This window comes from Phascolarctos cinereus, unplaced genomic scaffold, assembly GCF_003287225.1.
Source record: "Phascolarctos cinereus isolate Bilbo 61053 unplaced genomic scaffold, phaCin_HiC Scaffold_4;HRSCAF=312, whole genome shotgun sequence".
NCBI lineage: Eukaryota > Metazoa > Chordata > Mammalia > Diprotodontia > Phascolarctidae > Phascolarctos > Phascolarctos cinereus.
This window is the reverse complement of record NW_027555847.1, coordinates 427,899,183-427,911,592: the sequence shown is the minus strand read 5'-3', so window position 1 is coordinate 427,911,592 and position 12,410 is coordinate 427,899,183. Positions and strand designations below refer to the sequence as shown.

Below are 12,410 nucleotides of genomic sequence, written 5' to 3'. Positions count from 1 at the left end.
CCATTTTAAGGTTTTCTTAGCCAAGATATTAGAGTAGTTCGCATTTCCTTCTCCAGTTCATTTTACAGATGAAGAAAACAGGGTTAAATGACTTGCCCAGGTTCAAACAGCTAGTAAGTATCTGAGGCTGGATTTCAACTCAGTAATAGGAGTCTTCCTAACTCCATGCCCATCACTGTATCCACAGCACCACCAGGGACATGCATGTATTTAGCTGTAATTGCAGACATACTAAAGGGAAAATTTTCAATTCCCTTCATCAAAAAACATTGAATATATCATTAAGATTTAAGATTCATTATGTTTAAGATTGTCTTACCTGAATATTTGATAAAAAAAGTAGTTCTCTATTTCTTTACCTACTTCTATTTTAAAGAAATTTCAAATATGCTCTGAGCCATTTTCTTTTTGCTATTTCACTGTGGGTGGAGACGTATTCTCTGGGAGTAGCCTGTTTGGTTCCAGTGATTATCTTTGCTGAATATGGTGTTCAGATCCAGTTTTGAAATCAATGGACTGGAAGGCTGTTTGCTCATGATAGGAATACAACTTAAGTCCATGGCAATAAACACAGAGGGAAGGTGCTGCTGCAAATGAAGGCATAGCCTCTAGCAACAAATGCAGGTTCTTTGAATCAGTACCCTTGTCCTTGACTTTAAATTTGGATATGCTTCACATCTTTGTGATAAAATACTTGATATTGCACTGTGAAAGAAACAGACGGATACTTTTTCAGTTTTTTTCCTACCTAGAAATGACAGAAGAGTTTGAAAAATAAATTTAATAAATGAAATCACAACACAAAGAAATGTTCATATTGTGTGTTTGTATATAGAATTTTTTGTTCTTCAAGAGAAAGAAAATATTGCAAAAATCATCATTCCCTAGAAATGTCAGCACTGTGATATTCCTGTGAAAGCCTCTGTAATTGGGAGAATTTCACCAAACAAAATGTATAAGCAGAGCTAAAATAAAGGTCATCCATTATTATTCACTGGTAGTACAACAGAACAGAACAATTAATGAGTCAAGAATTGGGAAAGGCAGGTGCAATGGTAGTACCTAGTATCAATTTTCTAAGATAGACTTTTGGAAGAGCATGATAGACATGTTGTGTTCCATTACTTGAATAATGAACCCAAAAGGGAAAAGGTAAGCTACAAAAATCATTAAAATTGAGGCATTTTATAGCATAAAACAGAACCCTTAATAAAATATTATACAAAGATGCACTAGAAGCTTTCCATTGTAAAAAAGAATAAAATGTGAGGCAAATCACATCTGTCTTGGACCTCATTCATTGGGATTTGATATTAACATGCCAAAAGTACTTTGTCACAATAATTTGAAGATGGTCAGTGAGCATGCACCTTCAGAACAAGGTTACAGAAAAACTCTAGTTTATCTTGAGAATATAAGGTCCCTCTCAGGAAGCTGATACACAAAAGCAGCAGATGAGCAAATACATTCTTCAAGAGCACAAGAGAGGTAATTACTTCATTAGCAAAAAAAAGACATAGTTCAATATTATTTTTGCAAGGATGAAAAAAATAAAAGAAGAGAATAAGAGAGAAAATGGTGAATGAGGATATTCATATGAGCCAATAATTATGAGTTGTAGTTCAACAGAACTATTTTCTACCACACCAGAAAATTTTTATTATCTTCCATTTGCTTTCATTGAGACACATTGCACAGTGAATAGAACACTAAACCTGGCATCAGGAATACCTGTGTTTGAATCTTGCCTCCAATTGGTGACATTCTCTCTTTGTTTCAATTTCCTCATCTATAACAAGTTCCTAAATCTTGGTTCCACATTAGAAGATTCTAGGGATCCAAAGGAAGTAGGATTTCATAGCTAAATATGAGACATCTTAAAAAATTATTATTCTATTTCTTTTAGTCTCTGGTTTTGTGAGTTATTTCTTTCTTATTTTTTTTTAATGTGTGTGTGCTCCAATGTGTATGTGCACGTGTATGTAGTTAGCATGATCCCAGCATCAGATGTAGTTATTTTTGGAAGTGGTTCTTTCTCTTTTCTCTCCATGGCAAGGCCGGAGATCTCAGGCTCGCCAATTTCCATCACCAGTATCCCAATGTTGTAAAAAAAATTGCTTGATGGACTTATTAAGCTCCACTTCCCTTAGCTGCTTGTTTTTTTTTTCCCCTGATGAATGTCAGGTTTAGGGAGTACTTATGATTATATCATTGAAGATTAGAGGAGAACTGCCTAACATCATCAGGATCCATGCCTGATAGATCTGTTCTATGGGTGATAAGAAAAAATACTTTTCTCCTTCTCTGAGCTAGAGATGCTCATGATCTCTCTTGTGATAAGTTATGGCAAAAAAGGCAAGGATTGGCTCAAACACTGGGAAAGGGTGTAGATGCTTCCAAAACAAAACCATGATGGCAAAGAAATAGGAGATTATACAGATGATGAGACAGCCATCTATCAAATGCAGATTCCCTACACACTTGCCCTTTTCTAAAAGCACCTATTTGGTAAAATCATCTGAAGAATTTTTCACAAGTGATCCATTCTACTTGTTATATTTTTTTACAGATTTATCATTAATCTTTCACTTCTCCAACAGCCTGCTGTTGCTGCTGCTGTAAATCTGAATAATAATAAAAACTACCCCCAGAGCAATTATGAGGATCATTTATAAAGAATTTTGCAAACCTTTAAGTATTAGATAAATATCAGCTATGAGTTGCTACAAGTGAACCAGTGGGTGGGATTGCTGTCCTGTTGCTTCTTTTTGTTCAATGGTACTTAACCTCTCTCTCTCTCTCTCTCTCTCTCTCTCTCTCTCTCTCTCTCTCTCTCTCTCTCTCTCTTTCTCTCTCTCTCTCCCTCATCTCCATCTTTTTCTCTCCCCTCAACCAAAGCATGACTTTTTTAAAACCAATTTTCTCCCATATGCCTATGGTTTGGGCTCTAGCCAGAAACTTGGAGGGTCTTTCCCTCCCAGACTGATATTTTTGTAATGGCTAATTATTCTGTCTTTTGTCTTTATTATTATTTTTTTTTGCAAGGCAATTAGAGGTTAAGTGACTTGCCCAGTTCATCTCAGCTAGTAAGTGTTATGTGTCTGAGGCCTGATTTGAGCTCAGATCCTCCTGACTCCAGAGCCAGTGTTCTATTCACTGTGCCACCTGGCTGCCCCTTTTTGTCTTGATTCTTATGTAGCCCTTAGTCATTGAAACAGCATTGCCCCCAGACAAACTGAGGACTGAGGAAGACCTTAATTTAGACAGGCCAAGGTCACCCACAGCATCCTGAACCATCACCAGTTGTCTTATGTCTTGCCACTGAATTTGATGACTCTGGAGGAGAGAGTGAGGCTGTAGACTTTGTGCAGCTCTGTCTCACTTAAATCCAATTCATGCAACAAGTCAAGAAATCAACCTCATGATATCCTCAGTCCTCTTTGTGAATGAAGGATGAACATCAACAACAGTAACATTTAAACAGGAATAGATAGTGACACATGACTTTTATTGTGAAATCATCTTTTAAGAGTCTATGTAAAGAAACCTATTTAACTGTTAAAATCCATTTCATTTTATTTGTAGGTACCCAGAATGAGTGTGTTTGACCACTTTAGAATGCTACATTATAAAATACTCTAGTCTAATACAATGGCCCTGATTGAAAGATTTAATAACAGCCGGGGGAGAAACACTGATGTTGCATATCTCCCTGCGAAGAGGCAGTTTAGCACTGCTTTATGGAAGAGAAATTGGAGTCAAACAGGACTCATATAACTGGATGTCTAGAGATATTCCCTATACTGATAAGAGCTTCTTGAGCTGCTTGAAACCATTTAGTGTAATAATCAGATGTCAGTCATGTTTAATGCCTCTACTACACCTAGGAACTGAGTCTTTGCTGAAACAGGTAAGGAATAGCCAGAAGGTAACATCTACAAAAGATTGATGATGATGATGATGATGATAATGTTGGTGGTGATGATGATTATTATGGTAATTATGATACCACCTATCATTTATATAGTGGGTGAATAATCAAGAATATTCAATAGTATTCAATATATTCAATAATAAAATAACAGTTATGAATAACAAATACACCATTTGAACTTTGAAGTCTTTAACACTTATTCAATATGCTATATGTTTTAATTTCCTTTTAGTGGCAGCTAGAGATACTTTTCTTGAACCCCCTTAATGTTAGTGTCTTCCCTCTACTGGTAATCTTATTTGTAAACAGATTATGACATCCTTGAGAGCAAGAGCTGTGTTTGTTTATTCTCTCCCCACCCTTTTCTTTGTATTCCCTTTGCCTACTAAAGTGCCTGGCACATAGGAGGCACTTACTGAATGTTTATTCATGAACTTAAAATAGAAAACAAATTTCAGTATTTTATATGATCTAAGTAGCCAATAATACATTTTCTTTTATTAAGGTATGAGGAAGAGTATCTTGGTGTCACTATGTTTTCTTAATTAACCTATACTGAAGTAATTCTAACTTCTACAGATTGAGTTAATAAAGAACAATCTGGATGTAGCTTACAGAAGAGAAGACAGATTAGCTGGGTCTGTCAAAAGACCATGCTGCCAGTAAGAAACATGGCTCCCCAACAATCTTAGAGTGCCACTGTATTCCTGCTCTTGAAGTAGTTACTCTCAACTAGGTTGTGTGGGTCCTTGTAAACAGATCAAGCTCACATTAGCCATAATTACTGAAAGCTCTTACCTCTTTCATTAAGAGTAGGGTGAGTTACATCATGAAGGGTAAAACAACCAGAATGAGGTAGATTTTCTTGCTCATATTATCAGGCAAGCCTGGGGCCTCATGACCAGATCTAGCTCCTCATATGTCATATGAACCACCCCCCATTTTTCCTCTGAAATTATGAAAATCTTTCTGTAAGTTTTTTTTTCTTTTTTTTTGGTGGACATCTATGTACTCAGATATCTAGTTTATTCAGATTCTGGAGACCCTTTTTATCTTGATTAAAGATGCCTTCTTCCTCCTCTTAGGGGATTTATTTGTTTCAGGACTCACAGTGGAGTTGGAAAACTTTTATGAACTTGACCTGAAACCTAAGGTAGATTTGTGGCAGTGAGATGTAGTGAACAGAGAAAACACCAGGAATTACCTGGGTTCTGCTGTTGCCCCTAAACATGATGACTACATGTCCTGAGCAAATGATTTTACTTCTCAGTGATGTAGATAACAATCTAAGACCATAGGCTGAAGAGAGGATATGGACCTACATTGATAGGAGTTTCCTCATAGCTCTGAGAAGGAATGTAGAGGGCATATAGTTTATCTCTCTCATTTTAAAGATGAGGAAACTGGGCTTACAGCAGTGAAATTATGACTAATTTACAAAAACTAGTAATGGGAAGCTATATTTCTTCCATACCTTAGTTGGTAGCAATTTTTCAAGTGAGATGTAAGCTATCAAGTTAATAGTATGTAAATAACTATTCTTAAAACAAAAGAATTGAGAAGATCAGTAGTAACCTAGTTGTGTGGTCCATGAAGGAACAACTAGGGTAATCTGATGAGCAAATAACCATAAACTATGTCCCTTTACTACTGTTTCATTACATGCCACATAGAAAATCAAAAACAGAGTACAGGTACAAGGACATATGAATATAGTCATGTACATACAAACAATATTTAAAAATATGCTATAAAGGAGTTCTAGGATTTCAGATCTTTCTCAAACCAGTATGATAGTTGGTGGATAAAAATGTTCAAATGAGTGGAGAGAGAGGGACATAAATTTTATGTTCAACTTCAAATATACCATGGGGAAAGCAATATTTTGTTCTCATTTCCTGGAAAGAAAAAGAAATAATAGCATTATTGTCTGACCCAAAGCTGCTTTGGATAGTGAAGTATTTTTTAATGGAAAAAATCATTGAGTAGCTCATACACAAGCATTTATGCTTAGTATGGAAAAGATGACAAAAGGGAGACTACATTGCAGGTCCTCATTTTTTTTTCATTCTAAAGCTCTAAATGAAAGAAACTGATCTTTGGCAGAACTAAAGAATGGATTTGTTTTCAATTAGCTAAAACATAAGTCCTACTAGCTCCAAACAGTCCTTTTTCCTCCTCTTTAATCATTCATTAATGTGTACTTCAGACAGTTTTTATACTAAGGCTATGCTTATTGTAATGAGTTTTTAAGTCACTCAAATTCAAAGTTTGTTAAATGTTTAATTTGTTTAAAAATTTATTGAAATCATTATAAAGCTGCTTTTTAAATAAAATTGGAGACAAACAATATGATACCATCCCACTGAGTATAATGTGGGCTGAGCAAAGACTAGGCATGGAGACAGAAGTCCTGCATGTCATCCAGGTTCTCTGAGTCACTCTATGACCTTGAAAAAAGTCACTTTGTTTCTCAATCTGCTAAATATGAGGAACAATGTCTGCTGAATGGTTTGGAGATTTCATCTGTTATATGAAAAATTAAGAAAAAATGCTATCTTAACATAACAGTTCTATTATCATTTTTATCTTTAATATTATTATTATTTTTAGTGGAGTACATTAATTACACATTTCCATAAACTAGGTTCCTATCAGGGTATGAGTCCATTCAAAAGACAGTATTTATAGGGACTTGTCTGTTGCCAAGAGGTTCCCCTGGCAAAAATGTATTATTATAAAACATTTGGCCACCAGAGCCTATAGTTATGATTACAAAATTTCATCTGATATGAAAATTAAAAGCTTAAGCTTCCCCTCTACCCCATTCCAAAGAATAAAACTATATACAAAAAAATGGACTTTTACATTTGTCATGCTCATTTTTGTCTTTACTTTTAACAACTTGATTACAATAACTCAGTTTTTGTTTTTTTGTGGGGGGGTATATGAGAGAGAGAGACAGACAGACAGACAAAGAGAGAGATGGAGAGCTCTCAAACTGCTTTTTGAATAAAACATTTAGTTACATGTAAATTTGGAACCTTGCCCAAGTTACTGTCTGACATTATTGTGAGGATTAGAGTTAAAATCTGCCTCCAAAGTCCTATAAGGAAAGTGCCTATAAATTGTCCTATAAAATAGAATCTCCTTATTCAAATTATATTTGACTTAATGAGGCTAAGTGTATTTTTTCAATGTTTAAAATGTTTTAGGCCATTTTATTTGCTACATAATTTTGAAATATCTTAGAAAATGTGTAATATTTTAATACATATCACAAATAAACTCATTCCTTTTTGTTAAACAGTTTGATGAAATCAATGTTTAAAAATTTAACATGATATTTAAGATTTTATCTATAAATTATATTGCTTATTCACATTTTAACTATGCGAAGGATATCAGCCCATTTTTAGTATCTTTATTAACTTTGGTGATCCTTATCTGCTACTTCACAACTGATTTAACACTTGGACTAATTAGAAAATTTTAATAAATGAGTAACTAGAGTCAAATTTTTTATTAACTTCCTTTCCTCTTCTCTTGTAAGTTGCTTTGCAGATCTAGCTATACAGTAAAAATACCTTAAGCTGAATAATTTGTCACCAAAGATTCTGGAAAATAATCACAATGTATTTCTTGTTCTACTTGTACTGCAAATTTGCAAAGTAGGTCTGGACGAACCACATCCAACTATACTTTAGTCTGAGGGGTCTGAGGCAAGATGGTGCTGACTGAATTTGTGATTGAAGTTCCTTCTTGTTAGAAATCTTCCTGGGTCAAAATTTGTTTTCCTAGTTTAAATTTTCTGAAGACCATGGCTAACCCTAAGCAAAACTGTAAAAACATTTTTAAATGTTTAAAAATGATGTCAGTTTTTTTATTAAGTATTTTATTTTTCCCAATTACATGTAAAAACAATTTTAACATTTTTTTTCAAATTTTGAGTTCCAAATTCTCTCCCTCCCTCCATTCCCTCCTCATTAAGAAGGAAAGCAAAGTAATCAAAACTATCTGTAGCCATATGAAAAAAATTCTCTAAATCACTATTGATGAGAGAAATGCAAATTAAAACAACTAATTACTTTGTCTGAAAAAAATGCCTGTTCATATACTTTGATCATTTATCAATTGAAGAATGGTTCTTATTTCTATAAATTTAACTCAGTTTTCCATATGTTTGAGAATTGAAGTCTTGTTCAAAGAAACTCACTGTAATTTTTTTTCCACAATAATGATTACCAACTATGGATTTCCCTCCATCCTATTTCTCCCCTGTTTATCGTACTCTCTCTCCTTTTACACTGTCCATTCTCAAAAGTGTTTTGCTTCTGACTTTTATCTCCCCCAAACTTCCCTCCCTTCTATCAGCTCCCCTTCCCCTTCACTTATCCCATTCCTTTCCTACCTTTCTGTATGGTAAGCTAGATTTCTACACCCAACTAAATGTGTATATTATTACCTCTTTGAGACAACTCCAATGAGAGTAAAGTTCATGTGCTCCCTCTCAGTTTTCCCCATTTTACCTTCCACTGTAAAATCTCTTTCAGGATTCTTTTATGTCAGATAATTTATCCCTTTCTACCTTTCCATTTCCTCTTCTCCCAGTGCATTCTTCTTTCTCGTCCTTTAATTTTGTTCTTTGTTTTAGATACTCATGCTATCAAATTCAACCCATACCTCTGCTTTCTGTCTGTGTATACTCCTTCTAACTGCCCTAAGAATGAGAATGTTTTGAGGAGTTATAAATATAATTTTCCCAAGTAGGAAAACAAACATTTTAACCTTATTGAATCCCTTATGTTTTTGTCTTCTGTTTACCTCTTTATGTTTCTTTTGAGTCTTGTATTTGAAAGTCAAATTTTCTAGTCAGCTCTGCTCTTTTCATCGGGAATGCATGAAAGTCTTCTATTTCACCAAATATCCATTGAAGGATTATACTGTTTTGCTGGGTAGGTAATTCTTGATTGTAATCTTAGCACTTTTGCCCTCGGGAATATCATATCTCAAGCCACCTGAACCTTTAATGTAGAAGCTGCCAAATCTTGTGTTATCCTGACTGTTGCTCCAAGAGATTTAAATTGTTTCTTCTTGGCTGATTGCAGTATTTTCAAATTGATCTGGAATTTGACTATAATATTCCTAGCATTTCTTTTTATTTTGGAATCTTTTTCAGGAGGTGATCAGTAGGTTTTTTCCATTTCTATTTTGCCTTCTGATTCTAGAATATGAGGATAGTTTTCCTTGATAATTTCTTTAAAGATGATGTTGACGCTCTTTCTTTGATCACGACTGTCAGGTAGTCCAATAGTTCTTAAATGATCTCTTCTGAGTTTATTTTCCAGGTTAGTTGCTTTTCCAATGAGACATTTCTCTTTTTCTTTATTTTTTTCATTCTTTTGATTCTGATTGTTTCTTGGTGTCTCATAAAGTCCTTAATTTCCATTTGCCCAATTCTAACTTTTAAGGAATTAGTTTCTTCAGTGAGCTTGTATATTTCCTTTTCTATTTGTCCAATGCTACTTTTTTAGGAGTTCCCTTCAATGAATTTTGTGCCTCTTTTACCATTTGGCCTATTTCTGTTTTTCAAGATGTTATTTTCTTCAGCATATTTTTGTGTCTCCTTTACCAACCTGTTGACTCTTTTTTTCATGATTTTTCTTGCATTCCTCTCATCTCTTTTTCCCATTTTTTCTTCTGCCTCTTTTACTTTTTTTTGAAATCCTTTTTGAGCTCTTCCATGGTCTGATATCAATTCATATTTTTCTTTGAGGCTTTAAATGCAAGGATTTTTACTTTGTTGTATTATTTTGGGTACATATTTTGATCTTCCTTGTTAGTATAGTAACTTTCTATGGTCAGAATTTTTTTTCTGTTCTTTGCCCATTTTCCAGTCTATTTCTTGACTTTTAACTCTGTGCTAAAGTGGGTCTCTGCTTCCCAAGTGGAAGGGGTGCTTTCCCAACCATCAGGGTTTTTGTGCAGCTCTTTTCAGAGGTAATTCTGGGGACCTACTTACAAGTTTTTGGTTCTTCCAAGGTGGTATGTTCTAGAGAGAGATGTGTACTGTGCACTGCTTTGTGAGCAACCACATGTACTCATTTCAACCCTGGAACAGTGAACATGGTCTCTGCTCCACTGTGGCCACAAACTCTGTTGTACTAGTGCTTCTCTTCACACAGGGACTAAGATCCAGGACTATGAACCAAATCCAAGTATAGGCAATGCAACAGAGTCTTGCCTGTGGTTCCAGCAAAGAGACCCCTGTAAATCTCCTTCTGACCTATTATCTGATTCCCTTGCTGTCTGTGGGCTGAGAGGTCTGGAATCTGTTACCCCTGCAGCTGATTCAATTGTCTGGAGGCCTGCTCCTGGTTTGCTGGGGCCAGGTCTCACACTGGTGTGGCCTACACTGGAATGAACTCTTCTTTTCTGCACCAGGATGCAATATGCCTTTCCTGCCAACCTTCTAAATTGCCTTAGGCTGAAAATTGTTCCACTCCTTATTTTTGTGGGTTCTGCTGCTCCAGAATTTGTTTAGAGTCATTATTTAAAGGTATTTGAAGACTTTGTAGGAGAGCTCAGGGGAGTCCCTGCCTTTCCTCAGCCATCTTAACTCTGCCTCCTAGTCTTCCTTTTCTTTACAGATTTTCTTCTCGTTTGGTACTACCCTTTGCCCAGCTTCTTGTACTGAAGGCCTTATTTCCCTCTTATCACCTTGCTTATATCAAAACTTGCTGAAATTAAAAGCAAACATTAGTTATTCTCACTTTAACATAAATTTAAACCAAGCAGTTTTTTCTCCAGATTATTACTGGTGGAGGTAGTTATTACCTGATGGGAACACCTATTGCTAGACATGATGATATTATCATTCCCTGCCAAGATCTAGGTCCCCTTTTGTCTCTGGCAATTCTATCTTTCTTTTTTGAGACCATGAGGAATTCAGAAACTTGCTAGATCAAATAAGTGGGAAAATCCAAATCTTATTAATAATCTCCTCTCAATTTCTAGTATTGATAGGCAGCTGAGACAAACATGGCCCTACCTACCCAGTCCCAAGCACATGCACTCCCTTTTTATTGAACCAACAAATGCCACCCCTCCTATGGCTGCTAATTCCCAATCATAACATATACTGAGGCATAAACATTACCTTTTCAAGAGGCTCTTGTTTTCTACTTCTGTGCTCACCCTCTGTCTTATTTAAGTCATTGATCTTCACACTCATGCACCTAAACCACAGTACCTTGTTCTTCCCTTCTTATTCCAAGTGATTTCTATCATCAACGATCCTTATAAATACCACTATTAGTAATATTTCTACATACCTCTTAAGGAAACTTAGGGACAAATTGGCAACTGCAAGAAGCCATATGATCTGAGCAGCCCTCTATGCAAGTTGTTTAGCTTCTCTACTGCCATTCTCAGACTCATAAGCGGTTTTCTTCTTCTTTGATATAGTTGCTGTTGTTGAGTTGTTTTAGTCATATCAGACTCTTCATGACCCCATTTAGGGTTTTTTTGGCAAAAATAAATGAAGTGGTTTGCCATTTTCTTCTCCAGCTTATTTTACAGATACTTAAGCTGAAGCAAATAGGGTCATACAGCTAGTAAGTGTCTGAGGCTAGATTTAAACACAGGAAGATGAGTCTTCCTGACTCTAGACCTGGCACTCCATCCACTGTACCATCTAGCTTCTTCAACACTGTGCTTCTTATTATATGACTCACTACTTGTCTAACCCTTTTAAGGGCTATGATGTACAGATCTGAAAGCATGGCTTTAATGATGGGATTTTCAGTCTGGTTGAAAGTAGAAAATTTTTTTTATAATATGGTGTTTCAGTGCTCTTCCAATAACAATGTAGTCATCTGCATATTCTGCCATTGTATGATAATTACTTTTTATAGTTAAAATGATTCAAATTTTACAGTTTAAAAAATGTTTTCCTCAAACCAACCCTGTGACATATTTAGTCCACATATTAATATCCCATTTTAGAGATGATGAAATTGAAGTTCAGAGAGGTTAATTGATTTATCCATGTCCAACCTTGGGCAAGTCACTTCCTTTCTCTGAGGCCTCATTTTTCTCATCTGTAAAATGAGAGATTTGGATTAGTTGACTATCCTAACTACTAGCCCTATGCAAATTGGGCTATTTATTTCCCCTTAAAGTATGTTCAGACCACATCTGAGACTTGCCAGGCTTAGACTACTATTGACTCAGGATGGTGATGTCATGTTTTGTTCATCTAACATGCAAGGAAGGCCTTTTCATTCATCTCAGAGAGAGTGAGATGTTTAATGGGCAATTCGGGCAAAGGAGCTCCACTCAGTTGAGTCAATTAGAGGTTAAGGTACCTCCTTGTTGAATATCCTTCTGCTATGGGTAAGTACATCTCCTATTCTTAACTACAAGTGTCATTTTGTTCCAATATCAAACAAACCTAAACCACCAGTATATTGAC

General features: G+C 35.5%; 1 pseudogene; it reads right to left on the bottom strand.

The window, feature by feature from the left end:
* Positions 1–1,933: 1,933 nt before the first annotated feature.
* On the bottom strand, positions 1,934–11,168 carry LOC144456551 (signal peptidase complex subunit 2 pseudogene; annotated as a pseudogene).
* Between the last annotated feature and the right edge of the window lie 1,242 nt (positions 11,169–12,410).